The sequence below is a fragment of the Mixophyes fleayi genome, chromosome 9, assembly GCF_038048845.1.
Source record: "Mixophyes fleayi isolate aMixFle1 chromosome 9, aMixFle1.hap1, whole genome shotgun sequence".
NCBI lineage: Eukaryota > Metazoa > Chordata > Amphibia > Anura > Limnodynastidae > Mixophyes > Mixophyes fleayi.
Window position 1 is genome coordinate 28,838,292 of NC_134410.1, and position 27,525 is coordinate 28,865,816.

At 40.8% G+C, this 27,525-nt stretch overlaps 1 protein-coding gene and 1 long non-coding RNA gene across 2 annotated transcripts in view; one reads left to right on the forward strand and one right to left on the reverse strand.

The window, feature by feature from the left end:
- The first annotated feature begins 8,497 nt into the window (after positions 1-8,497).
- LOC142102346 (putative G-protein coupled receptor 34) overlaps positions 8,498-27,525 on the forward strand; it is a 36,093-nt gene continuing 17,065 nt past the window's right edge. Inside the window, exon 1 of the mRNA XM_075187160.1 lies at positions 8,498-8,700. The gene's annotated coding sequence lies outside the window, so the exon portion shown is untranslated. The remainder of the gene's footprint in view (positions 8,701-27,525) is intronic.
- On the reverse strand, positions 18,228-27,481 carry LOC142101540 (uncharacterized). The gene is made up of 4 exons (XR_012679030.1): positions 27,407-27,481; positions 27,010-27,104; positions 25,652-25,755; positions 18,228-18,836 (listed from the first exon to the last, which is right to left on the reverse strand). It is a non-coding gene; the product is annotated as an uncharacterized LOC142101540 (long non-coding RNA).

Here is a 27,525-nt window from a genome sequence, read left to right on the forward strand (position 1 = left end):
CCGGTGTTCCATTTGTTAAGTCTACTTGTCTTTCTCCAATACATTAATATTGTTTCAGTGCCGTAACTAGACATTTTAGTGCCCTGGGCGAGACAGGGCACTGGCGCCCCCCATCTAAATGGGAGTGACATTTGCCAAGTGGGTGTGGCCAACCTAATGTGGGGGTGTGGCTATCACTTTACTTAAAGAATTCTGCGGGAAAGTCTCAGTCTAATTCAGTGCCAGGTAGTGGGTGGCTGCTGCGCCTCCTTGGGCTTGCGCCCTTGGGCGATGGCACCGCCCACACATGCCTAGTTACAGCTCTGCAAAGGGGTCAGAATCTGCATTGATTTGTCAAGAAATTCAGTTTCATGATAATAATAATAATAATATTTGGCATGTTATCTATTATTAAGTCATAATTATTTTAATCTAGCAATAGTAACATTTAAAGCATTTACCACCCTTAGATGACTTTAATGTATTAGCTTGTATGGCCTCCTGCAACGTTTGATACATTGATTTTCTCATGTGCTTTTCAGCCATTTATTTAATTTGTAGCACCCTGCAGGGCATTCCTTATAAATACCATTATTAGTAATAACGAATGACCCACAAATTGTAATATACATTTGGATTATTTTACATAATATTTTACATGTGGAGCCAGTCTCATGGTCGAGCTTACCGTGCTTGTTAACAGATACTTTGCAAAACCCAGATTTCGAAATATGATTATTGAACTTCATTAATAAAAAGCAGTTGAGGAGGACAGGGAAATAAGGTTATAATTATTTCTTGCAGCTGTCTATAAACATCTAAACCTAGCAGGGAGCTGAGAGATAGTACCACAATGTCAGATGAAAATCAATTAAAACCACTTTACTAACCATTAGAAAGCATAAGAAAGTCCATAATCATCTTAAGTACTTCTGATATGTCCTTAGGTGTATGCAGACTGACATTCTGGACAATGACTTGGTTGTCCACACAGTGGGCGTGGGGGTGGGGGCGGGGGGAGAGATTTTTTTCTTCAGCCTCTTGCCTTTCCGCAGTGGAACGCATGTGCGTTCCAATGACAGGAAGTTCGGCATTTGGAACGCAAATGCGTTCCAAATGCCGAACTTCCTGCTTTCGGTGGAACGCATATGCGTTCCACTGCACTGCTTTTGATGCCGGGAATGTTGCTTGTAGGGGAGCTTGTAGAACCGCGATTCATCTGGGCACAGAGGCTGGTATCGGGCGGCTGCGCCTCCTTGGGCTTGCGCCCTGGGCGGTCGCACCGCCCGCACCGCCGTCGTTACGGCTCTGTATTGTTTATACGTTTCATGAAACACATCAAATATAAATATATATATATATATATATATATATATATATATACATAAAAAATTATGTTTTTCCCTTACTTTTCCATAGCATTTTCACTCAAACTAAGGTTTGTTTGAAGATATTTGGAACCATTATTACAACTTTTCATTTGTCACATACGGGTTATTTAGTGCCGGGTTGGCTATAGACCCTATTGGGACTTTTCCCGGTAGGTCTGTGGCCTCTTGGAGCCGCTTAGAGGACACAAATGGAATTTCTATTTTTCTTTTTCTTCCGATTTAAAAAATAAACAAAAATAAATATATATTTCACCAGGCAGGGGTGGAAGCTGGGTCTAATGGAGACACTGGCAGTGAGTATTCCATGACAAACAATGATGCACTTTCAAGTTTGAGAATCATAGGCCACCACACGAGGAAGCGATGTCCGCACTTGCTGTGCGTTCCACTATGTGTTTTAGACGCTCTACACACCCGTATCACAGGTAGCTGGCACGATGCAACGTCAGATGTTAGGATATATACTCCTGCTCACTGAAGTCTATCAATGGATGTACGTAAAGATATTAGACTTTTCATTGCAAATTGGACTTTACAAAACCGGACTTTACTATTTTAAATGAGAAGACATTCTTTTTTTTTCGATCCCTTATTTGAATTGTTATTTTTAGCATATAGGGAAGTTTATTCTTCTATCTGCCTTTTTCATAGATAATTAACACATCCTTATATTTACCTATGAGGCTTGATTCATTAAGGAAAGGAAAACAAAAAAATGAGTAAGTTTGCACCTTTTCAAAACCATGTTACAATGCACAGGGTGCAAATTAGTTTATTATTTTGCACGTAAGGAAAATAGTGGCTGCTTTTTTATGTAGGACACAAATACTTGATAGCTTATTTGTACGCTGACATTTAAAGTTGATCTAGGACATGCTCTACCCTAATTGTAAATATGCCCCCACAGTTTAAATTTACCCCCCCCTCCAATGCAACATGGCTTTGCCAAGGTACAAAGTTACTTCTTTTTTTTTGCTCTACTTTCCTTAATGAATTAGGCCCATAGTATTGAGACAACCTTTATCACTTAGGTCTGATATGTATCCCTTACCAGTAAACACCTCTAACTTGTGCACAAGCTTTATGGGAATGGGTGCAGCAATAGGTGAAATTTATGGTAGCATGATGTTTATTAACAGAGACTGTGTCTTAAAGTATCTGTTTGTAGTTGATTAAATACATTTTAAAGCCACAATTTTTGCATGTGACAACACTCTACTGCAGATGTGTCAAATTTGCAGCCCGCAGGTCGCATGTGGTCCAAACACTTTTTTTGTGGCCCAGTATTACTATAGGAAAACAAGTGGAATGTGACCCACATTTTATTTTATTTAGTTAAATGACTTAAAAATTCACTGAATACGATAGAACAGTTCATGTGTGAGTTCAGTCAACCTTCCCCGTCAGTGTCACGTGAAACGTGTACGCAGTGATTCCGCTCGTCTCCCTCCACCCACGCTATATGTTGTCGCACGCAGACAGAACAGTACGCTTTCCTAATTCAAGCGAACTGCTTGGTACTTGGTAATCTGTGACTGTTTGTGCTCAAAACATTATCATTATTAATTTGGTAAGTTGGTGTCCAAGTACATTTATATGACAGTTTGTCAATTGTTTATCAAATGTATTACCCCTTTGTGCTTACGTTGGTTATTTATTTCATTTTAGTTTTCTTGTGGCCCAAACAATCTTAGGGCCAGATTTACTAAACTGCGGGTTTGAAAAAGTGGAGATGTTACCTATAGCAACCAATCAGGTTCTAGCTGTCATTTTGTAGAATGTACTAAACAAATAACAGCTAGAATCTGATTGGTTGCTATAGGCAACATCTCCACTTTTTCAAACCCGCAGTTTAGTAAATCTGGGCCTTAGACTTTGATTGTTTGGCCCAATTGGGGATTTGGGTTTGACATGCCTGCTCAACTGCATTTGCTTTGTGATACTAAGAGCAGCAAATGACAAAATATACTTAGCCAGATAGTTAAGCAGACAGTTATGCATTGTTTGGTTGTATGCAAACTCTGGTATTCTGTTTCTGTGCAGTCTACCAGACTGTTGGCTTTGGGTTGGATAGGTGGCTGCAAGGACGGACCAGGAGCATTGAATGGGTCAGTGATTGTACCAAGATTATTCTCAGCTTGATGCAGGCATGCAGATGGCTTTGCTGTCTTCTAGCACACCAGGCAGAACAACAGTCTCTGAAGAAGTGTCTGCAACCTGCCTCTGGCTTGTGCTCTGTTATCTCCTCAAATGGGAAAAGTGACAAATAGTTTCCATCCTGCCTACAGCACTTCCAGGTTTTAAATGGTACAATATTATTACCTAATAAATGTATGTCAATTCTTAATCAGCCTTCCCATGCAAGATAATACTACTAACAGATCTGTTCAAAATGGATCATCATCATCATCATCATCATCATCATTTATTTATATAGCGCCACCAATTCCGCAGCGCTGTACAAAGAATATTTGTGACTTATATCACTCCCTGTACATGGGAGCTTACAGTCTAAATTCCCTAACACAGACACACACAGACTAGGGTAAATTTTGATAGCAGCCATTTAACCTACTAGTATGTTTTTGGAGTGTAGGAGGAAACCAGAGTACTGGGAGGAAATTCACGCACACACGGGGAAAACATACAAACTCTACACAGATAAGGAATCTAAACATGTGTTGTACAAGCTACAACTAGATCCAATTTGCATTAGATTTATTAATGCTGAAACATAGCAGACCTGTTCGACCTGAACAATAGAGTAATAACACCTGCTAATATTAATTTATTAAACCGCTTTAGGTCAATTGATATTTTTATAAAAACATAAAGTAATTTAAACACTAGGTGGCGATAGAGTTTCTTTATAAGTTATGAGTTTATATCTTTACTCACTAACAGAGCATGTTTACCTTTTCTACATAAAAGATACAGCAGAATGTTAAAGTGATACATTCAGAAACAATTCAACATGCTAATACAGCATTGCTGACCCGATCATGAGTAACACCCATTGATTTGCCACTTTCAGGAGTGGTCCATTTTGTCTAGCTGACAGGCTTTACTTAAATAGCATTGTGCAAGGTGTTTTATTGTGTGTAACCCACTCCAACCAGATATTAACTAGAATCCGTCTAGTTTAAGTTAGTTTAAAGGGCACCAATTCCAACAGTTTTCTTTTCCTATATATGTTGCATGCAAGAAAGTAAATGTGTCACTATTGGCTGTTTTTTATGCTATTTTATATACATTTGTGTAGAAGAGAGTAGGGATCATGAATGAACTTCAAAAGTGTAAAACCACAGTGTGAATGCTATTTTGTGAGCCTCAAAATCTGATGACCTGTATACTATGGAGAACTGAATAATCTAATGAACATTATACTATGCAAAACCCCAAACTTTGATGACCAGTATACAATCAGAGCCCCATAGTGTGATGATCAGTGCAAAACACAGAGCCCATTATGATGGGATCTATAAAACACAGAGTCCAATTACAAAGCAGAGCATAATCCAGGGGTTTATATAGACTTCAGAGCCAATATTCAATATAACTAATATACAATACAGGTGACATTCTGGTGGCTGCTCTACAACACAGATACAGATAGACTTCCCTGGTGGAAAGTATACAATACAGGCCCTCATCCTTGGTTTCTATTATATTGAGCAGATTCTCAGTCTTTGGTGACTAGTACACTGTACAGTCTCCAATCTCTGGTCTTTAATATACTGCGCAGACATAATTTTCTTGTGGCTGTTATACTCTTTAAGCCACAATCTTTGGTGGCTTGTGTACTGTGCATCCCCCCTCTCAAGTGGCTAATATACTATGAAAATCACATTTACTGATGAGACCACCATTTTCTTGTAGCTAGCCTATTGTCCTGACCTCCATTTTCTGGAGGGGTATTGTGCAATGCTGACCCATATTCTTTGGATTCTAGTACACCGGGCAGATTCTCATTCTCTAGTGGTTGGCATATTGTCCAAACTCCTTTTGTCTTCTGTCAGATAGACATTTCTGCTATTTACTGGTGGATAGTATACTGTGCAGGCTCCAGTATCTGGTGGCTAATACTGAGCAGGTTCATTCTCTGGTACTTAGTAAACTGCGCAAAGCCCTTTTTTTTAATAATACATTCCCATTTTCTGGAGTCTAAAATATTGGACAAATCACATTCTCTGGTGGCTAATATACTTGACAGACTCCCATTCCCTGATGACTAATATATTAGTAGGGCACCTTTTTTTAATGGCTAGTATACAGGGAAGTCACCCATTCTCTGGTGACTAATAAACTGGGCATAATCCTATTTTATATAGTAGGTGGGTTGGTACGGTCCAATTCTACAGTATTTTGGTGCATTCTTAGGAAGCAGGAGCTGAATGAGACGGATTGTTGAACTGTGAGAGTTACACTTTCGATCATGCTTCTATATGTTTTCTTATAATAACTTTAACAATTCCTCTTCTCTGGTTGCTAATATACATACACAGTGTAGACTGCTATCGTTTCTTGGTACTGTAGGTCTAGACTTGCTACTTCCTCTCATTTCTAATGACGAGAGCTTGTACTTGTTTCTACAAAGGTTCCCCACTGTGTAGCTAGACTAGAACATAATCGTATTATGTTCATACTATCTTACTATAATATATACATGCAAACACACATCTAGAGACTACTATTATACAGCTGATATGATAACAGGTGGAGCGAATTTTGGAGTCAACTCCAGATAATCCATATTTCACTGGTAAAAAAACTACTTAAGAAGACAACTGAAATAATATAATCAATTAGAGGAAATTTAGACCAGCAAAAGTAACAGATACAGTTCAGACCAGCTGCAAGTAACAGCTGAATCTGACTTGTGTACACTATGGAGCATTTGCACTTTTCTACAACAATGATGATCAAACCAACAGCATTATGAGCCTGTACTTGGTAAAACTGTATTAGTAAACATTTATTGTAATATATAAACATTGGGCATTATTCACAAGTAATTGCTTACAATAGTTGTTTTCCCCTCTGTGTTTTTAAGTGAGGCTGATAGATTTCACTTGGTAATGAGTGGATAGAGATATGTCCTGTCTATGTTATGGTATTAATAACAAATCTACAGAAGTATGAACCAGTAATAAGGTTGTGTTCCCAGCTTCTGCGAGCAGGAAGAAAACTGTAGAGCAGTCACAGCAGCGAAGGATGAGGAGAGGGACGGTTGTGCCATTAAGTTGAGTGACCCTAGACATTTGGAGGACTCCTTCAAAGCTTTGTCATTGGGTCCTCAAAGTTCTAGTTACACAACTGAAATGGTTCAAGGACCTTTAAAAATGGTGCACCACACCGTGTACACAAGTATTAATTGACCGTCACTGGCTGGTAAAAAGTGTTATAACCCAACTGAAATGCCACACAAACATTTGTTGTTAGGGCAATACATTTCTTTTAACTCATTTGAAATAATTGATGCTGAAATAAAGCAGGGCAACACTTTCCAGTGCTAGAGGATTCTTGGGGGCATATTCAGTTGTTGGAGTTACTGCCTAAAGTAACGCAGCGTGTGCACTATTACCGTCATTACGGTAATAGTGCACGTAAATCACGCTGGATTTCAGCTCGCGGTTCAGGGAGCTGCGAACTGAAATCTGGCTTAGTATTAACGTAATAACGGTAATACTTTGTCCGCAGCGGAAAACACCAACAATTCAATATGCCCCTGGGAATCCAGACTTCTTGTGGAAGGGTGGAGGTGTGCCTTCAGGCAGATGGTAACAGATCTATACTAGTTATTGGGCTATAAACAGCAACTGACATATTAACAGGAGGTGGTCCTATAATTATGCATACTGAGGCATGCATGCTGCAAGCAGTGGGATTTGGGAGAACTCAAATTGTAGAGAATCAACTTTAATAATGTACTTTTTAATGCAATAGTTGATAAAAATCTAACACTGAACAAAGGGATATTTGGCTTACAGCTTATGATGTACCAAATAATTAATTATTTTACTGTGTGTAACGCATAACAAAAGCAGATGACTCAGGCTGCTGAATGGTTTTAGTTTCTCCCTTGAGGTATCAACCACCACCCCCCCCCCTTCATGGAAATAAAAGGTTGATTTATTAAAGCCGTAACTTTGTGCCAAGATCCGTGTTGCTTTGTTTTTTACTCCAAACTTGATTGGACAGGATAGAGCCCATTAAATATTAGCAAATCAGCCCTAGTAATTCCAATAGAGAGGGTAGGGATTGTAATATAAGTTCTTCTAAAGTTTTAACAGCTTAGCTTTGGACAATTCTGGATTCTCTTGGAATTGCAAAAAAAAATAGTATAAATAAAATAATAGTAGAAATAATACACAATATGAAACATACATATAACAAATGTAGTTGACAGGGTGCTTTCTGGGCAGAACTGTAGCACAGTAGTTGACATAATTACCTTGCAGTCCTGGGGTCATGAGTTCAATACCAACTAGCGCTGGAGTATGTTTGTGTGAGTTATCTCCAGCTGCCCAAAAGCATAGTGGTAGCTGAATTGGCTTCTGACATAAATGGAATCTAGGGGTATATTTACTAAACTGTGGGTTTGAAAAAGTGCAGATGTTGCTTATAGCAACCAATCAGATTCTAGCTGTCATTTTGTAGCATGCACTAAATAAATGAAAGCTAGAATCTGATTGGTTGCTATAGGCAACATCGCCACTTTTTCAAACTCGCAGTTTAGTAAATTAAGTATACCCCCTAGAATGTGTGTGTGTGGTCTGGAATTTAGAATGTAAGCTACAATGGGGCAGAGGCTGATGTGAATTATTACATATTTTCTATAAATAAATGATAATCAGTAGACTAAATCATAAGTATGGTGTCTGCATTGCCAAGCTATCAACACTAACTTTAATTTTACTACAAATCATAAGAGAAAAATATATCAAAGTGCCATAAAATGTTACTATTGAAACAATATGTAAATACAAATCTGATGCAAATCAAACTGAAGTCTTTATATCCATACTGAAACAAATAAGCACAGCAGGTGTCACTGTGTTTAATCTGTTACTTTTGATATTGCAGAGTGTCTGTCCTCAGTGCAGATCTCATCTGTCATTGTTTCATTGTGACAGGGGAGAGGATTGTGAGACAGGCAGGAGAGAAGTATTTTTACACCCTCCCATCAGTGACAAACAGGAACCACAGCAGAAAATCAGGAGACCTCAGATGGAGGAGAGCAGGTGATGAGGGGGATTCCAGTTCACGTCTTCAGTTATCACAGAGACACCATGTCACAGTGAGGAGCCGTCTGTAATGAGCTTCAGCGGTGAGTAAATCAATTTACTTTTTGTTGCTGACTTACTTTGTGTCTGTGACATATTTGAAAGCACTTTGCTTGGTGCACTCCCTCTGCTCATGTCTAAACTATTTCCTAATGATAAGAAACTTTTGCGGAGACAGCGAGTGTTTGTTACAGTACAGAGTTTAATTTGAGTTTGCCCTTATTGAGTTAGTCATGTTTGGATATTAGGAGTAAGTTGGTGGAATGGATTTTAACTCAGAATTCTGATGACTGCCGGAGCAGTTATACATATCAAAGACAACAGTGGTGCTCACTGGGGGGTCTTTAGCATCACATGTGTAGGATATTGGGAAGGAAGCAGATTGTTACAGGATGAACTGGTTAACACAGCTGTTGTGGCTTGAGTGGCATTCTCTTCTGTTCAGCATTGTCTCGGTACATATATGTGTAAGGACAATGTCATGATGATATTGGACGAAATGAATAAATATAATTCGACCCCCACATATAATAATAGTAAGTTGTATAAAAGGTATGTTTATTTAAAAATAAAATCACCTGTTTACTTATACATTTTCAAACAAAAGAACAACAAAAAAGGCATATTAGGCATGTATATGTATTTTAAATAAATTCAGGGTATGAGTAGGAACCAAAGCCAGTGAGGAAAATGCAGATTTGTATCTAAGATAGGGGGGTAAATGTATCAAGTTGTGAGTTTCTGGCGGGTTTGCAAAATTGGAGATGTTGTCTATAGCAGTGGTTCCTGAACTTTTTCAGTTCACGGAACCCTTAGGGGTATATTTACTAAACTGCGGGTTTGAAAACTGGAGATGTTGCCTATAGCAATCAATTAGATTCTATCTGTCAGTTTGTAGAATGCATTAAATAAATGATAACTAGAATGTGATTGGTTGCTTTTGGTAACATATCCACTTTTTCAAATCTGCAGGTTAGTAAATCTACCCCTTCGAGTCTCCATAATTTTTTCAAGGCACCCCTCCAAAATAATTACAGAGCAGTCCAGTTTTTTAAGTATTTGAGTCAAAATAACGTAATAAGTATTTAGGTAAGGACAGAAATACCTAGCAAGTTGTTTGCAAAAATAATATACATAAATCCAAGGAAAAAGAATATTTTTAAATATTTTTTTCAATTATATTTCTGTCAAAGAATAATTTACAGCTAATATTAAGAGGCATAAGATCAAAGAAAATAAAACAACATGTACAAAAATCATCACACTGTGCCTCTTCACCTTTACACTGTGCCCCTCTTCATCCTCACTGTCTGCCCCTGTTCATCTTCACTGTCTGTCTCTCTTCATTCACACACTGTCTGCCTCTCTTCATCCACACTCTACCTCCTCTCCATTCACACTCCCGCCCGCTCCCTCGCTCGGCCAATGACCGCCGCCTCTCCTCCACTCTGATCACCTCTTCCCATTCCAGAATCCAGGACTTTTCCCGTGCAGCCCCCCTTCACTGGAATGACCTCCCTCGCTCCATCCACCTCTCTCCTACTCTGTGCTCTTTCAAAAACGTGCACTCAAAACTCACCTCTTTCTCAAAGCCTACCACCCGTCCACTTAACCCCCATCTCCTCCGCTCATTCTCCCCTCTCTCCCATTCCCTCAACTGGCTCCTCTTGTGCCTGGTCTGTTTTACCCTCCCTTAGGATGTAAGCTCGTATGAGCAGGGCCCCCTCCCCTCCTGTCTCCTTACCCGTTCTTCTGCTCCGTGTCTATTTCATCTGCCTGCCTGGAGTTTCTGAAGTATTGGTACTTTTTGTTTATTGTTCTATACTGTTATACCCTGTATAGTCTACTGTTTGTACTATGTGCAGCGCTGCGGAAACCTTGTGGCGCCTAACAAATAAAATATAATAATAATAATCCACACACGGTCTGCCCTTCTTCTACCTCACTGTCTGCCCCTGTTCATCCACACACTGTCTGCCCCTCTTCATCCAAACACTGTCTGCCCCTCTTCATCCTCGCTGTCTGCCCCTCTTCATCCACACACTGTCTGACCCTCTTCATCCACACACTGTTTGCCCCTCTTCATCCTCACACTGTCTGCCCCTCTTCATCCTCACACTGTCTGCCCCTCTTCATCTACACACTGTCTGCCCCTCTTCATCCTCACACTGTCTGCCCCTCTTCATCCTCACACTGTCTGCCCCTCTTCATCCTCACACTGTCTGCCCCTCTTCATCTACACACTGTCTGCCCCTCTTCATCTACACACTGTCTGCCCCTCTTCATCCTCACACTGTCTGCCCCTCTTCATCCTCACACTGTCTGCCCCTCTTCATCCTCACACTGTCTGCCCTTCTTCATCTACACACTGTCTGCTCCTCTTCATCCTCACACTGTCTGCCCCTCTTCATCCACATACTGTCTGCCCCTCTTCATCCACACACTGTCTGCCCCTCTTCATCCGCACACTGTCTGCCCCTCTTCATCCACACACTGTCTGCCCCTCTTTATCCTCAGTGTCTGCCCCCGCCTCCGGGGTCCCGGACGCCGCCATATTGGTAAGTTGTTTTTTGTTTTTTTGTCCTCTGGCCGCAGCACCCCTGTGACAGCGCCGCAACACCCCTGGGAGCTGTGGCGCACACTTTGGGGACCGCTCTTATAACAATCAATCAGAGTCTGGTTATCATTAATTTAGTACATTCTACATAATGATAGCTAGAATCTGATTGGTTCCTATAGGCAAGATTCTCTGTGGTTTGCCGTCATTATTTAAAATATCAATTTTATTAAAGGCAAAACCAGATGGGTTTTAAAACATTATCTACTCAAAAGGGGTTACAATTTTATCCATGAATATTCAGTAAACATGCAAACATAATTACATATACATGCCAACTTTCAAAACCTCCCGGGGTAGAAGTCATATGACAGGGGGTGTGGTGACGTTGTCCCATCACCATTGCCCCACCCCCACTATAAAATGCCGAAACTAACGGCATTGAATAGTGGGGCAGGGTTTAACGACCCAATTAAGCCCCATCATTCAATGCCGCAAATTTTGGCGATTCTGGGAGGTTTACCTACTCTTCCCGGAGTCCGGGAGTACTTCCTGAAATTCGGGAGCCTCTCGTGAATTCCGGGAGCATAGGAAGTATGTAATTACATTTATAAGTAATCAAATACTTGCCCCACACCAATTACCCATTAGTTGGGCGCTTTAACTAAACCTATGCATGCCTACCGACATGGCCCATTTCACCTGGAAAGCCTAACGTCTATTTTTTCATTCAGCCCATATTAAAGCTGCATGCTTCAGTATGGTTACTGCACGCTGAAACAGGGGTTTTCCCAGGGTACAACACAGTAGTATCTTCCTGTTGGTCCAGTGCCACCTATCAATAAGCATAGAGCCCAATGGACCCCTCTGGGGGGGGGGGGGGTCCTTTGCACCTACCCTAGACATCCAATCTTGATAAAAGAAAACTCCTTATGTAGCAACATCATAAAAGTCCATGTTTTGCACAAACAATGTGGTTATTAACAAGCTGTATATACAAAAACATCCTAACACTGTTCTCCTTTCAGACCACAGCACTTCAGCTGTTCACTCACAATGTTCCTAAAAGTCATCATAAGAACATCACTCTAATTGAGTTGGGAAATTATTGTGAAAAATAGGGAGTAGAACAATGTGTGCTGGGTAATATGAGTAATTTTAGACTGTATACAGGTCAACGTTACTTATTCAGTACAGAGCAGAGAGCCTTATTTCTCAGCATATATTATTTGTATTAAAGGGAATGAAAGGTTCTGTATTAGTCACTCTTTAAATTATGTATCAGACACAGAAAACAATAAAACAGCGCTACCACATGCTAAATTGTAAACAAATTTCAAAAGGCAGCAAAGACAATCAAAACATATGAAAATTACTTTTTTATTTTTTTATTTTACATATTCACTGCTCTAAAAATGACATTACACAGTCAGTATGTTATCAATTTATATTTTATATATACAGCCTTAGTGCTATAGGATCATCACTTATGATGTCATATGACTTACACTGTACAATATAAGGCATTGTTCTGAACAAGATCCATTTTAGGAGGTAAGAATATTCTTTATTTGATGTCTATGGGCTGTCACAAGAGCAAACAATTCAGGATTTCTCCTGTTCTTTTAAAGGTACTCTAACCTCAAACATGTTCTTTGCATTAGAATTTATCCGACCAAAACAATGCAGGATCACATAGATACTATATTACCGTGGTAACCCGTATTTTGTACTGCTTCCTCTAAATAGCAAAGATATGCAGGTTCTGGTATTAATGATGCCGGATCCTGCAGTAATTGTTGAGCTTTCTTGCTCATGACTTATTGGAAGGAGAATGAGACACAAGAAAACATTCTACAAGGGCCTGTCTGAGCAAGCCTTAATTGTGTCTACTAAAGGCGATGCATATAAAACATAGTTTTATGCTATTTTTCTATATAGGCTACTGATAATTTTAGGGAGTTGTGTCTGACACTCCTTTGTTGAACTCTGTCACATTTTTGGCTTTCAGGGCATCATACCCAGTTTCCAATTGAATCATACCCATCACTTGACTCAAAGCCATTTTATTGTATTGTATTGTGAGAAGATCAGTGAACATGTGGGATTCACAGGAGCATCAGGGGACAGAGACAAAAAGAATGGCAGTCTACTGCAAGCTGATCTCTGAAATGCACACCTAGTAATACATGCATAGCAAATAGATCATATCCTATGCTAAGCATATTATCATCATCATCATCATCATCATTTATTTATATAGCACCACTAATTCCGCAGCGCTGTACAGAGAACTCATTCACATCAGTCCCTGCCCCATTGGAGCTTACAGTCTAAATTCCCTAATATATTATTATACATTCACATTTATTACTATTAGACCAAAACAAAGAAAAAGTACAAATATGATTAAAATGAATTTACATTTTACTGCTGCTATTGTGGTTGACCTTTATTAACACAATTGATTTAATATGGATGATGGAGAACTTAATATAAAAAAATGAATACTGTATGAATTTACACCATAAAATACTGGAACACAGGAAAGGGCATAACACATTGGGGTAAATGTATCAAGCTGAGAGTCTTCCAGCGGGTTTGAAAAGTGGAGATGTTGCCTATAGCAACCAATCAGATTCTAGCTATCATTTTGTAGAATGTACTAAATAAATGATAGCTAGAATTTGATTGGTTTTTCAAACCTGGCGGAAAACTCTCAGCTTGATACATTTACCCCTGTGGTCACCAGGCCCCATAACGAAATTTGTGATGTCCTGACGTTATGTGTCCATCTGCTCTAGAGGCCCCGAGACCCTCACAACTCTGGGGCTTCACTGTGCTACTCCAGTGGTAGTTACTCCACTGACCCCAGGCCACAAGCCCTTCACTCCCATAGAACACATTGGGATTCATATACTAAAATGTGCAGTAACCCTTAGCAATCATTTATTAACAGCCATTAGACTTCCTTGCACTAGACTAATCAAACGTGATATCTGATTAGTTGTTATTTTTTAATTTAATTCTGTGATAATTGAACAATTTTAGTTAATGACTCCCATCGATATTAGGACCACTGCACATTATTTTATCCTCATTCTGCATTAAAATGATTTATATATAACACGCAAAAACTCTCTGCCAACACATATTAGAGAGGTTCTAAAGCCTAAAATCATACCTTTTAAATTTGGTGATCAAAGCCTATTTTAAAACTTTTAGTACAGCATATTTTTTCCTTGTTACAAATCCTTTTTTTATGTGAACTCCCCTTGACCATTCACTAGACATCTTTTAAGCACAACAGGCAACAACAGGCTATATGTCAATCTCTTAGGGAGGTGTTTGTGAATCCTCCTACAGAAAGTCAAGTTTCCATAGACATGACATCAGTGTATGTGTAGAAGCAAAATACTGGCATTGACAATCACAGCACTGCACAATCACTTCTACTGACTCCATTTTGCATTTTGCACAGCTGTGTAACTTGTAAGCTTTTCTAGAGCATAATATCTATGTGTATATATATATATATATATATATATATATATATATCATGCTTGCCAACTTGCTAACGTTGGCTCCCGGGAGCCTGCCGGGGGAGGTGGGCGTGATGGGGAGACGGGGCTCCAAAATTCACCCACATTTGTACACTTCACTAGGAAGTGGATAGATGCGGGAGATTGTCACACTCTCCCGGGGAGTCCGTGAGACTCACGTGAAATGCGGGAGTCTCCCGGGCATTCCGGGAGAGTTGGCAAGTATATATATATATATATATATATATATATATATATATTTATTTTTTGCTATATGTACTATATTTGTACATCAAGTATGAATATTTTGGCAAGGTTACATGTTGGAACCACCCCTGTCAAGGTCTGGGAAGCACTGGAAGTGATTCCAATGCTGATAAGAAACAGAGGGAAGGTTAGCACAGTTTAGCTGTGAATGTTGAATGTTAAAATAATCCCCAAAAGCAGTTTTTTTAAGGTTTAAAAAAACATATAATAATAATTTAAAACTAGGAGCTCTATTAAAATCCTGTGAGTGCTTTTGGTGCATGAAACCAAATATATCAGCCGATAGATAGAAAAAGTCTTTAGACTATACATACATTCATAAAGTAATATTGATTTAGAAGGATTCATATAAATCACTATTTGTTACTGTGTACAACTGGTCACCATGCAAGACAGAAATCCTGTGTTTTAAATATTAAATCCTTCTTAGTTTTTTCAATGTGAGGTAGATATTATATAAGATTATACTGAAGAAGGGTTGTTAGTCTTCTTTAATGCTATTTTCATTGTTTGGTAATACACAGTAGTAGATTTAAAAGCAGAAAATTGAGCTACTGAGGGTTTTAGTGTTGTTTCACATACATTTCCTGTATTTTGAGCTGTTAAATCTGATATGATATTTTCTAGCAAAGGCATAATGCAAATTCTCATGTGTTCATCAGAGATAAGCTATATGGCTTCTTTAATAGGAAAAAGTGGTTAAAATCGTTTGCAGAGTTGTCAACAAGTGCCCCCCTCTACAAGAATGGAACATGCACTGCGGTTTGGCGATAGAAAAACGAATTGATCTAGACCCGCATAATATGATCTTCATCCTTATCGCATAGATAAGGATTAAACTATCTTTCATATTTATCAAAAACCTTCAACAGGGACAGCAGTCACAATAAACTGCTGTCCCTGTGACGTTTATCACTTACCTTTTCACTGCCTCTTCAGTGTGAAGAAAACTGCGATTACGGCATCTTCCCTCAAATCCTAGTGCGCATGCGCCGACCAAAAGTATCAGCCATGTACACATAGACTTGTCCCAATGTAATAACGAGGATCTATTATCATGTGACAGGGAGGAATAACGTGATCCCTCCACACTTGCACTGTCAAGCTCTGCTGTTCGGAGTAATTGAAAGTTTTCAATTATGAAAATGTACGTCATCTTCAGCTGGTGTACATTAACATGAAAAAAAGAGTTTTTTTATTTATTTTTGGCTATTGATAAATAGCGCTACTGAGCAGTTCATATGCAAACCAAGGGGGGTTTCCTGGTGCCTGGAAACCCCACTCCAAGGCTGGGGCACTGTATAATTGAGGTGGCTGGACCCTGCTCCTGCTTCACACAGCTCTGCTTGAAAAGGGAGAGTTGCTTTGTTTGCAGGCCCGGTGCTCCCATTAGGCAAGGTTAGGCAGTTGCCTAGGGCGCCGGGCTCAGGAGGGCGCCACAGATTAAAAATTTCTTTAAAACTGTGCGGCGACCGCTGACCATACCTTTCACGGCCGCCGCACAGCTTCAGCTACATCAACAGGGAGGGGGGGATGGACTATTGATCATCTCCACCGCCGCCTCTCTGCTCCGTCTCCTCCCCTCCACTCTCACTGACTGTCGGGCGTGACATCATCATCACGGCCCGACAGTGTCAGTGAGAGTGGAGGGGAGCAGACGGAGCAGAGAGGAGGCAAGTTAGGTAAGAAAAGACGGGGGGGGGGCGCCGATTTTGAAAATGTGCCTAGGGCGCCAAGGACCCTAGCACCGGCCCTGTTTGTTTGTTACATATTCTTTTACTAAAAACTTAATAAAAACCTTTTGAGAAAGAAAAGGGAGAGTTGCGTGCACCTAACAGTAGTGCACACAGCATTGCCCATGTATATTATGGGGATAGGAAGAGTTGGAGAGCAGCCAAGCACTGTCTAAAATTATAGCCACGCCCCCATGCATGCTGGTCACGCCCACTGGCGGCGTGGTGTGGAAACCCCCCTCTACAAATCCTGCGTTTGCCCCTGCAGTCCCCATACACTTTTATGGGGACTGCTCAGTAAAACAAACACAGATGCAAAGCAGCAGATATTGTATATATCTGCTGCAATGATCATAAATGTCAATTTCACTTAAATGTGCAAATAGTTTTCAAAGAATGAATAGAGGAATACTGTTTCCTAAATAGGCCCCAAAGGCAACAAGTTTTGGGGGCAGAATTATGGTGTGCAACACAGAAATGCACATCGAAAACATGGCAAGCATCCAGTACCATAGGACAATTATACAGTTTGTATATAGGGACAGAGAAGCACCACACTCAGATTGTATTCTGCAGATGGGGTAAGTATGTTCTAATTACTGTCCATTAGAAATTATTTTGCATAGGCAATGGATTACCAGCAGTAAAAAATTTCCTGCAGGTGGAATTCCCTATAAATATAATTTAATGTATTTACTTTTAATACAAGTAATATTGTTTTAAATTTTTTTTATTTTTTTTTAAATAAACCACATATCGTCTTCAATTCATATTAGAGTTTTTGGGTTGTTTTTGTGAAAAAGGAAATGGAGATGTCAGTTCCACTACTCGCCTCTTCATTATTGTCCAGGACAAGTGTACCTGCCCTCAGAACTCTGCTCAGTACAGGACTATCCTCTTGAACTGGAAGTTCTGGAACAAACGTTGTTCCTAGCCTGCTTGTGAACCATTGCATTGTATTTGCTCGGTGGTGGTTGTTAATTCAGTTAACCACACTGTGTTTGACTCCTGGCTTTACATGCGCTTGTAAATGACACAGCTGTTTTCTTGAAACTCTTGTAAAGAGAAGTTTCCCATAAGGGATCCTGTGTCTGTGGGTAGACACGGGTGAGTCTTTTCATCGTAGATTCCTTCTTAAGCAGAATACTATACTTAGGTTTTGATAGAGAATGTACATGTTCTACACAGACTCAGAGGTGTACTGTGAATAGAGCAAATTGGTCCCAAATAAATAACACCCATTGGAGAATTGGGTAACCCAATCCTCATTTACAGAGTAGCAGGGACCAGCGATAGTCTATATAGCAGTAGCCACCGTCAGAGGATAAATGACCAGGAGGCGTTCCCAGCACTAGACCACCCTCCCACCCACTCCCTCACCATTTCCACACCAGATAAAAAAAGCACTGCATCTGCCCGCAAAGTTGGAAATGCCCTTATAAATGCACCATCTTCACCTGTTAAATATAATTTTAATAAATTCATTTTTTGCTTGTGGACATAACATGTGGTACATCAGTGAGTCCAGCCCGTATTTCATTTTCCATGGCCCAATCCACCCATCTCCTCCCATAGTTTGGTTGTTTAACATGACTTTAAAAACATGGTAAATGCAGCCGCCTCACAGTTGCTATTATTTTTCTATGCAAAGCACAAGACATCATTTGCACTGCAGGCCCACAATTGTGCACTTTTAGAAATGATGATCCTTACTATTCCTGTTAGTAAGAAACTGTCAGTAAATAATAATATGTGGGTATGTTCTTTCCTTGGCATAATGGTTCCAGGTCTATGGCCAGACCAATGATGCTAGCAGTGTGGTAAAGTGGAGAGGGCATCATTTCATGTATAGCTGAGCAGGTAGCGTTCTCCATTGAATAACAGGTACATGTGGTTCCACCTTTTTGGAGAAGAGTAGCATGAAGCGATATATACCTGTCAACTGTTCCTGCAGTCACAGCTAAATCCTTACAGATCAATGCTGCTTTCTCCTACTTGGTCTTACAGCTTTGGCTGCTACCTGCAACTTCTGGTGTCTTAAGCTCGATTGCTGATTGTCTGGATCCTGGAATGTTGGGGCTCTGTCAAAGAAAAGCAGAGCAAAGAGTGAACACTCTAGGCCTCCTTCCCACTAACTAGCTCTGACATTAGCTTAATAGAATTTATGTTTAATAAATAGGCCTGTTCCACCAAACAAGGTCTGTCATTAAACAGCATTCATATTTAAATAGGTCTATTTTCCATCAACCAACCCCGATATTAAATCGTAACATAAATAACCTGCAGTCCATCACTATAGAATGCTGTGAGAGGCAGACTCCTCTGTCTGCCTCCTGGAAGTGATGGAGTAGTGAAGTCTCCGCAGGTAACAAGGGGGAATAGGGAGTTGGCCCATGTGGAGAGACGCTAGAAGGAGTAAGGATAGAGGGATGGAACAGGAGGAACAAAACAGGATGGCTTGTCCTGGGTGTGAGACAAGTCACCAGGAAGCGCAGCAATGTTCGGGCTGCCTAGCCAGGATCCCCTCCAAGGTTACATAAAAGGAAAAATAGGCCCCTGTTAGTTTAGGGCCCCTGCCCTGGCAGACTCCGGGTGGCAGCTTGGTATGTCCATGCTTAGATCCATCCCTGCTAGGGACGACCCAGGCAGTTCTCAATAGAACCAGCCAGGCGTCCTTTGCTACCCTGACTCCTGCCCCTGGCGGTAACTGGATCAGCTCACCCTCAATTCCATAGACCTCACGTTGCAGGACTGGAACAGTTTAATGTATAGTAAATAGATAATGGCAAATAATGAAATTAACAGTTCCCATATACAGAGGACTGTGTAAAACAAATAAATAATTTAAAAACTGGCAGCGTACGGGGCTAGGGGATCCCAGGAGAGCCATCCCAGTGATCCTAGTATAATGGATAGGGGTCTTATGATTCCTGACCATTACTATATGTTAGCTGGCATATAATATAGTATTAGATCACTATTGCAAGTGATTTGCTGCTGCAGATATGCTGATGGGCATGAATACTAACAGACCCATCCCAGCTCTCAAAATATAATTCTCTGTGACAGCGATGCATTTTGTATGACTGTCACATAGAATGCATGTGATCCCACTTCTAGACACTATTGTGCATCCCAGGCTTGGGGTTAGAAAAATAATTGACCTCTGAAATTACGCTGCAGGTTATCTAGTTTCCTAAATGGTATGTCTTCCTCTTCTTTATTTCTGTGCCTCTGAAACCCGTACAATGTATTCATCTCAAGTTTGAAAAGAATAATCAAATATCACCCAAAAAGAGTAGTCGCATTGCTGTACTCCTGGCACCCCCTATGCTAAGTCAACCCCTATAAATGGAGTACCATTCCAATCTGGCAACCTGCAGCTACTCTGAGAGCTATGACAATATCTTATATTAAACTGCCCAGCTTGTTTTAGTAGATGAATGAAAAATGTGTTATTTACTATTGCAACAATTTAATTTAAAAATCACTGTAATCTCCTTATATGTACAAAAAGTTATGTAGTGGTTTTATCATGTGCACACACATGGATACTGATCAAATTTTGTTTCATTCTTTAAACCACTTCTGTATTCTTGGAATATAGTTGATCATATGCCATGATACTTTTCTTATTGCTCAAAACGTCTGTATTGGAAGACTGGCCTTTTCTGAGTATCACCTAACAAGCAAGAGGTATAAAAGCAAGCGATGCTTGTTGGCATAGGGAAGGGTTAAAGATATACGAAACGAGAAGGAAAAGATGCTGCTTTAAATAGGGAGAAGTGAGAATTATATTGTGTCTTAAGGTCATTTATGAAAGTGTAAAAAGATGCACCCCTCTCAGTCATACTTGCCGACTCTCCAGGACTGTCTAGGTCAGGCCTGTCCAACCTGCGGCCCTCCAGGTGTTGTGAAACTACAAGCCCCAGCATGCTTTGCAGGTAGACAACCAGTTGATAGCTGGTAGGGCATGCTGGGACTTGTAGTTTCACAACATCTGGAGGGCCGCAGGTTGGACAGGCCTAGTCTAGGTGCTTCTCTCAAACTCCCGGGAAGAGCAGGCATCCGCTTACTTCACTGGTAAAGTAGAAGACAGGGCTTAATGACGTAATTTATGTCATCATTGCGCTTTCCTCTGTTGCATGAAGCTGCAAATCATGGAAGGTTTTAAAAGTTGCCAAGTATGCTCTGTGTGCATATGTCTATATTGACATGAATGCACCTGTGCTTATGAAGAAATGCATGTATGTGTGAGCCAAGGATGCATCTTCAGCAGGGTTACAACATTTTGCATCTTCTGATGGGAAGAGCCTGGCAAACACGCTACTTGTGCACTAAAATGCAAAACAAACTGATTTTGTTTTGCAGGATGAGATTGTGAGGGTGGAGAATGTGTGCTGGTGAGGACGGGCATTCTCTATTTAGAAGGGGCATTTTTATCCCTGCAAAATTACATTATGTAAGTTATTTTATGTATAGATGAACACGTCCTTGGAGATGGTAGATACCAGGCATTGAACTATAGTTTCCAATAGGACACATCCCAGGTGGATTTTGAAGATGCTTTTCAGACAATAAAAAAAAAACAGAAAACATTGGAGCGCAACAAATAAACTCAAGTAATTAATACAGTCCTGATACATCCCTGACTCTTATGATTTACTTAAGACACACATGATGCTAAACCAAGCAGAATTCGGCAAAAAAAAATGGAAATGTGAAATTAAGAAAGGATTGCTTTGTAAGGATTGATGTCAAAATGACATTTAAACTGATTCCACTGTTCACTTTTCCCAAGAAAGACACACTTTGATTTAATGTGCGCAGGTCCTAAAGCAGGATGTGGGTATGAACCTATGAATTTACAACTTGGAAGGATAGGGGTATTTACAAATAACAAAAAACCCAGTGGACCCAAATATTTTGTACTTGTGTTGTGACCTTTTGTGTCAGTTATTCCTAAACACGTGCTATGAGTAATATCTAGGAATTACGGTACAGTAAGCGCAAATTCCACTTTACTTTACTGGTGCTGTGTATCTCGATTTCCACCAAAGCACATGGGTTTGTGGAGAAATATGACAGCATTTGTGGAGGAGGAAATGTTTGCACAAACTAATAAGCAAAGCTGGGTGGAGTTAGAGCCTTCCAAGCTGTATATGAAGTATGCTGTTATATCACACTTGCCAACTTTTCTTCCTTGGCTTCAGGGAGATCCCGGGGGAGGTGGGCGTGTGGGGATGGGGCTTGACGGACATTTTAGGAGAGCAGACAACTATGCGTTAAAAAAAAGCAGCTAATTAATCTCTGGAGACTGAAGTGTCTTTTACATTTCTGTCTCCATTACTGAAGTCATGTTGTCTTACCTTTCAGTCTTTGATTCTTGGTCTCCATGAAAATGGCCACCTCCATAGGCATCAATGCATGGACATAGGACACAATTTCTGAACTGTGTCATCATGCTACAGATGGCGAAGCCAACCACGTCTTGTACTGGCTCAGCATCAGGGAGAATGCCAGACTCTTCAGGGAGTGAGGGAGATCACCCCTATTTCAGGGAGTCTCCCTGACATTCAGGGAGAGTTGGCAAGTATGTGTTATATTTGCCAAGAAACATGAAAATGAGATCACATATTGTGGAGCGAGATTATTGAAATGAGATAAGGGGGCAGAGAAGGCACATTTTACAGGGGGTTCCTTGCTGCATATAAGGGGGTAAGACTGTTTTGTTTGCCTGTGTTCAATCTATAGGAAAATAGGAGCCTTATACATGAGATTAAATTACACAGATTGCATATTGGTCAAGCCAGACAGCAATGGGTAAAAGTGGAGCACTATGATTCAGTTAAGTTTTGAATGAACTTTGTACAGGGATGATAATCATGTGCAATAGCCTAGGGAGATGGGTCAGGAAAAGCTCATCCAAAGAGGTGAGTTTTCATGTTGGTTTGCAGCCTAGCCTAGCCTGCAAGCCTTTCGTACAGCAAAACTTTCCCCTAGCGGCTAGGTTTTGCTGTACGAAAACCACAGAGGAATTCCACAGAGTGGATGCAGCCCAAAAAAAGGCAAGTGACCTGGAATGTGAGCAAGTAATGAACGTGAATAAGAGGAGCTGATTTTGAGCATAGAGGAGGGGTTGAGTTGGGAGATATTTTGAAACAAGGGAAAAGATGTATTTGGTGCAATTTTGCTAATGACTTTGTATATTAAAAGTGGGGCTATATAATGCAGTCACACAGCAATGCTGGTGCAGGGGTCAGGAGGTTATATGCGTATAGAAAGAAAATAAATGTAATTTTTGAACGAATGGTGTAGAGCAGTGACAATTAAGTAGAATAGCCTAGGGAGGGTAAGAAAGTGGTCCAGGAATTTGATACATATGCACTTTCAGAGAACACCTGAAGGTTTGGGTGTCAGGGGAAAATATTATACAAGGGAGTGAACGCAAGTGAAAAAAGTCCCACAACCAGGAATGAGGGCAGGTTATGAGTGAGGATGAGAGGCACATGGCAGAGGCATTGAGCTAGGTAATATTTTGGGACAAGTGAAGTGATATATATATATGCCTGTGTGCTGTATGCATATTCTGGAGATGTATCTTAGAGCATATAACAGAATTGTATAAGGGGAACAAAGGACAATTCTTAATCAAATCTGACACCTAGGCAGGGTGTTTGAGTTGGGTAGGGTTTGTTTTCATGTTAATACACAAAATGTAAGTGACTCAATCAATTTATAAGGAACAACAGGTGCTTGAAAGGGAGGGGTTATCTAGGCAAGAAACGCACAGAATCCTCCAGCATACTGCTGTCAGACAGTAAAAAAAGTATAATTAAAACTGCCTCTAATTTAGAAATAAGATGTAGGGGTAAATGTATCAATCTGCGGGTTCTTCAACACCCGCGTGTTCAGCCTCTTCCGCGATTAAATTTCAAGCGGCGCTGCATTGTAAAGGGTTAACTTCCCTTTACAATGCAGCGCAGCTTGAAATTTAATCGCAGAAGAGGCTGAACACGCGGGTGTTGAAGAACCCGCAGATTGATACATTTACCCCGTAGTCTTAGTCACACACATTTGCAAATATATGCATATCTCTTTCTTTTATTTCCTGTTGTGTTGTCAACATGGAGTGTTGTTGGCTGGTGGAAATATTAATAGCTCAGTTTTTGAAAGTTTGTGGTGGCTAGAGGATATCCAAAATGAATAGTCGTAAAGACATTTAGTAATGTGGGCCAACACAGATAGTGAAAGGATAGATACATTTGGGTGTCAACTGCATAGAGGTGATACTGAAACACAGAGGAGCTTATTAGTTTTCCAAGAGAAGTGGTAAAATTTGAGAAGAGCAGAGGGAATAGGACTAAGTGTTGTAGTATTCTAATGACCCAATAGAGGAAGCAGATAAGATGTGAATCCAGAGAAATAAACACTGGAGGAGCAGTTTGATAAGTAAGATGAGAACCAGGATAGGACTGTGTCCTTGAGGAGCTAGGAATTGCAGCATTTGTATGACAAGTGAGTGGTTGATGGTGTCAAATGCAACAGAGAGGTGAAGGAGCATTGGAAGCAAATCACTTAATACTTAAACCAGTCCAGTCTTTATGGAGTGTTGGTAATGAAAGCATGGCTGAGGGTTGCGTGAAAAAAGGAAGCATGTGAGGCATGTGCAGGTAAGTTTATCAAGAGGGATATTGACATAGATTGGACAGTAAGGTGAGAGATAATTTGACTCAGAATTATTTTTTCAGAATAATTTGTACAATTATTGCATGGTTGAATAATGATGTATCAGGAACACACTGGGAGTTAGGATCCTGTGACTTGCTTAGGTTGAAAATACCCATGTCGAGGGCATGGAGTCTAACATTGATGCCAGTGTTACACTGCATTGATGCCAGGGCTACACTAAAGAAAACGAGGCCAAGGCAGTGGTCATCACAATGTGTAGGGGAGTTGATATATTGGGAGAGGCCAAAATATGATGTTAGGGAGAGTAGTTTAGAGGCAAAAGGAGAATATGGACCATGTATTAGGATATGAAATAACTCAAGATTATGGCAGGGATGTCAGAGGATAAAAAATGTGGGAGTGGGGTTTGAGAATTGTTAAAAGAAGGGTTTAAAATCCCAGTAGTATAAAGGGATAAGAAGAAAAGAAGGAAAAATAAGTAAAGGAACAGGTGAATCTCCAGCCTGGAGAAAGGAGGAGTCCATCCCCACCTCCTTGTCTGCCTCCAGGCCTGAAGGTGCGGGTGAAGTAGAGACCACTGTGTGAAAGGTCAGCAGGTGAGGCAGTGTCTGATTGTGTGACCTATGGTTCTTTATTGGGAGTTGTTAGAGGTTGTTTAAAAGAAAGCGTTCATGGGACATGTGATATTTTTGCTGGATTTCTATAGTGTACAAGATCAGAATACATTTCATGGGAGATGTGGGAAAAAACTGGATTTTGTGTATATATCACTGGCTCTTAAATGCAGAAAGATTGCAAGGTAAAGAAGATCATTTTAAGATTTAAATTGTTTTATTTTTTGCTGGCAGGTTGAGGATATTGTAGTTAAGAAATGAAGATAAGAAAGAAATTATTGAGTGGTTATTAGAGGTGAGTGGAATATTGAGGTGGCAATAAATATATAAAGGGCTGTGATGTGGGGGTGGTGGAAGGTGAACAATGCATTATTGAGAATCACAAATGCATCTTCCTAGAAAGACTTGCACAATATGCAAGAATGGCCAGGGCCGGTGCAAGGTCTCTAGGCACCCTAGGCAAACTTTCAGCCAATCGCCCCTCGCCCCCCCCCCCCCCCCATACTCTGGCGGTCTAAAACAAACAATATATAAAGAAGTATGTAAGTATTTGGTTCAAGGTGGAGTGTAAAAAAAATAACCACTCTTACCTTCTCCTGACTGGCAAGACTGCAGTCCAGGTGCACTGATGCCTGATGCTTTCAACACTGTCCAAGCTCCATTTCTGCCCGATGGCAAGTTACTGCAGTAACAGCTGTAATTTATTTAAAATTACTTACTGATATAATGATATATATTGGAAATTAAGCTATGACTTCTATTTTTGGCCACATCATTCTTTTGTATTGTTGTGTAGCTGGTAGCCTTAAAAATACAGGTGTAACCTATACAAATTTCTCTCACTGTGGGGAAGAAATATAAGAGCCCTCGGCTACACCTGTATCTTTTGCACAGCAACAGAAGCTAACTATGTGGAGAAAAATAGAAGTCATAGCTTATGAATATGAAAATGACAAATTTTCTATTTCCTGTACTTTACCAAACATACACTATATAAATTTGGATTTTTAAACCCATATAAACCCAGTGCTGGAAGTGGGCTGCAGGATGACAAGTAAGAGGAATAGGGGAGAAGATGGTGCAGGGGGGTAGATGAGAATGTCAGGGGAGAAGGTGGCGAGGGGGGGGGGTAGATGAGAGGGATAGGAGAGAAGGTGGCGCAGAGAGGGGGGTAGATGAGAGGGACAGGGGATAAGGTGGCCAAAGGGGGGGGGGTAGATGAGAGGGACAGGGGAGAAGGTGGCCCAAGGGGGGGAGGGGTAGAGGAGAGGGTCTGGGGAGAAGGTGGCACATGGGTGGGTAAATGAGAGGGCCTTGTGAGAAGGTGGCACAAGGGGGGTAGATGAGAGGGACAGGGGAGAAGGTTGGACAGGGGGTAGATGAGAGGGACAGGGGAGAAAATGGCACAAGGGGGTAGATGATAGGGTCAGGGGAGAAGGTGGCACAGGGGTAGATTAGAGGGACAGGGGAGAAGGTTGGACAGGGGGTAGATGAGAGGGACAGGGGAGAAGGTGGCACAAGGGGGGTAGATGATAGGGTCAGGGGAGAAGGTGGCACAGGGGGGGGTAGATGAGAGGGACAGGGGAGAAGGTGGCATAGGGGAGAAGGTGGCACAGGGGGGTAGATGAGAGGGACTGGGGAGAAGGTGGCACAGGGGTTAGATGACAGGGCCTGGGGAGAAGGTGACACAGGGGGGTAGATGATAGGGCCTGGGGAGAAGGTGACACAGAGGGGTAGATGATAGGGCTTGGGGAGAAGGTGACACAGGGGGGTAGATGAGAGGGACTGGGGAGAATACATAAAAAACAAAAAAATAATCATTATACCCCCCGCCCCCATAGCTTTTACTTCCCCACTACACTCCCTCAGTTTTTGCTCCTGGATAGATCACCCTATTTCCTAAGTTTTTTAAAAAAAATATTTTAATTACAATATAACATTTACTTACCTATATTTCTTCCCTCCTGGATAATCAGCACAGCAGTCAGCAATGGCCGCTCCTCACATTCTTCTCAGAGGAGGGGTGGAGCAGGGTTGCCAACTCTGAAATGAAAAACAAGCAACCGGTTAGTGAAAAACAAGCCCAAACCAATCCTAAAAAGCCCAACTTAGATGGGACCGTCCTTTTCTATAACACTAATTTCTACACTGAATCTCCATTTAGATAACCTTTATAAACACAAGAGGACACATTTATACACTGATAGGGCAAATAAAAAAGCAAATGCTGTAATTTAGGATACTGGTATATCTATACCACACAGCCCCATGATATAACAGTATAAAATAAGGCTCTGAAAGCAGCTTACTGAATGGGAGGGGAGGGTGTTATATAGCAATGTTACCTGCTATTAGTGCAGCGATCGTGTGTCTGTCACAGCACTTATTTCAGTAGGTTGCTGTAGATCCGTCTTCCTGTGATTTATTCCACGTCCTCCTCTGACTCCGCCCACCCACAAAGCGC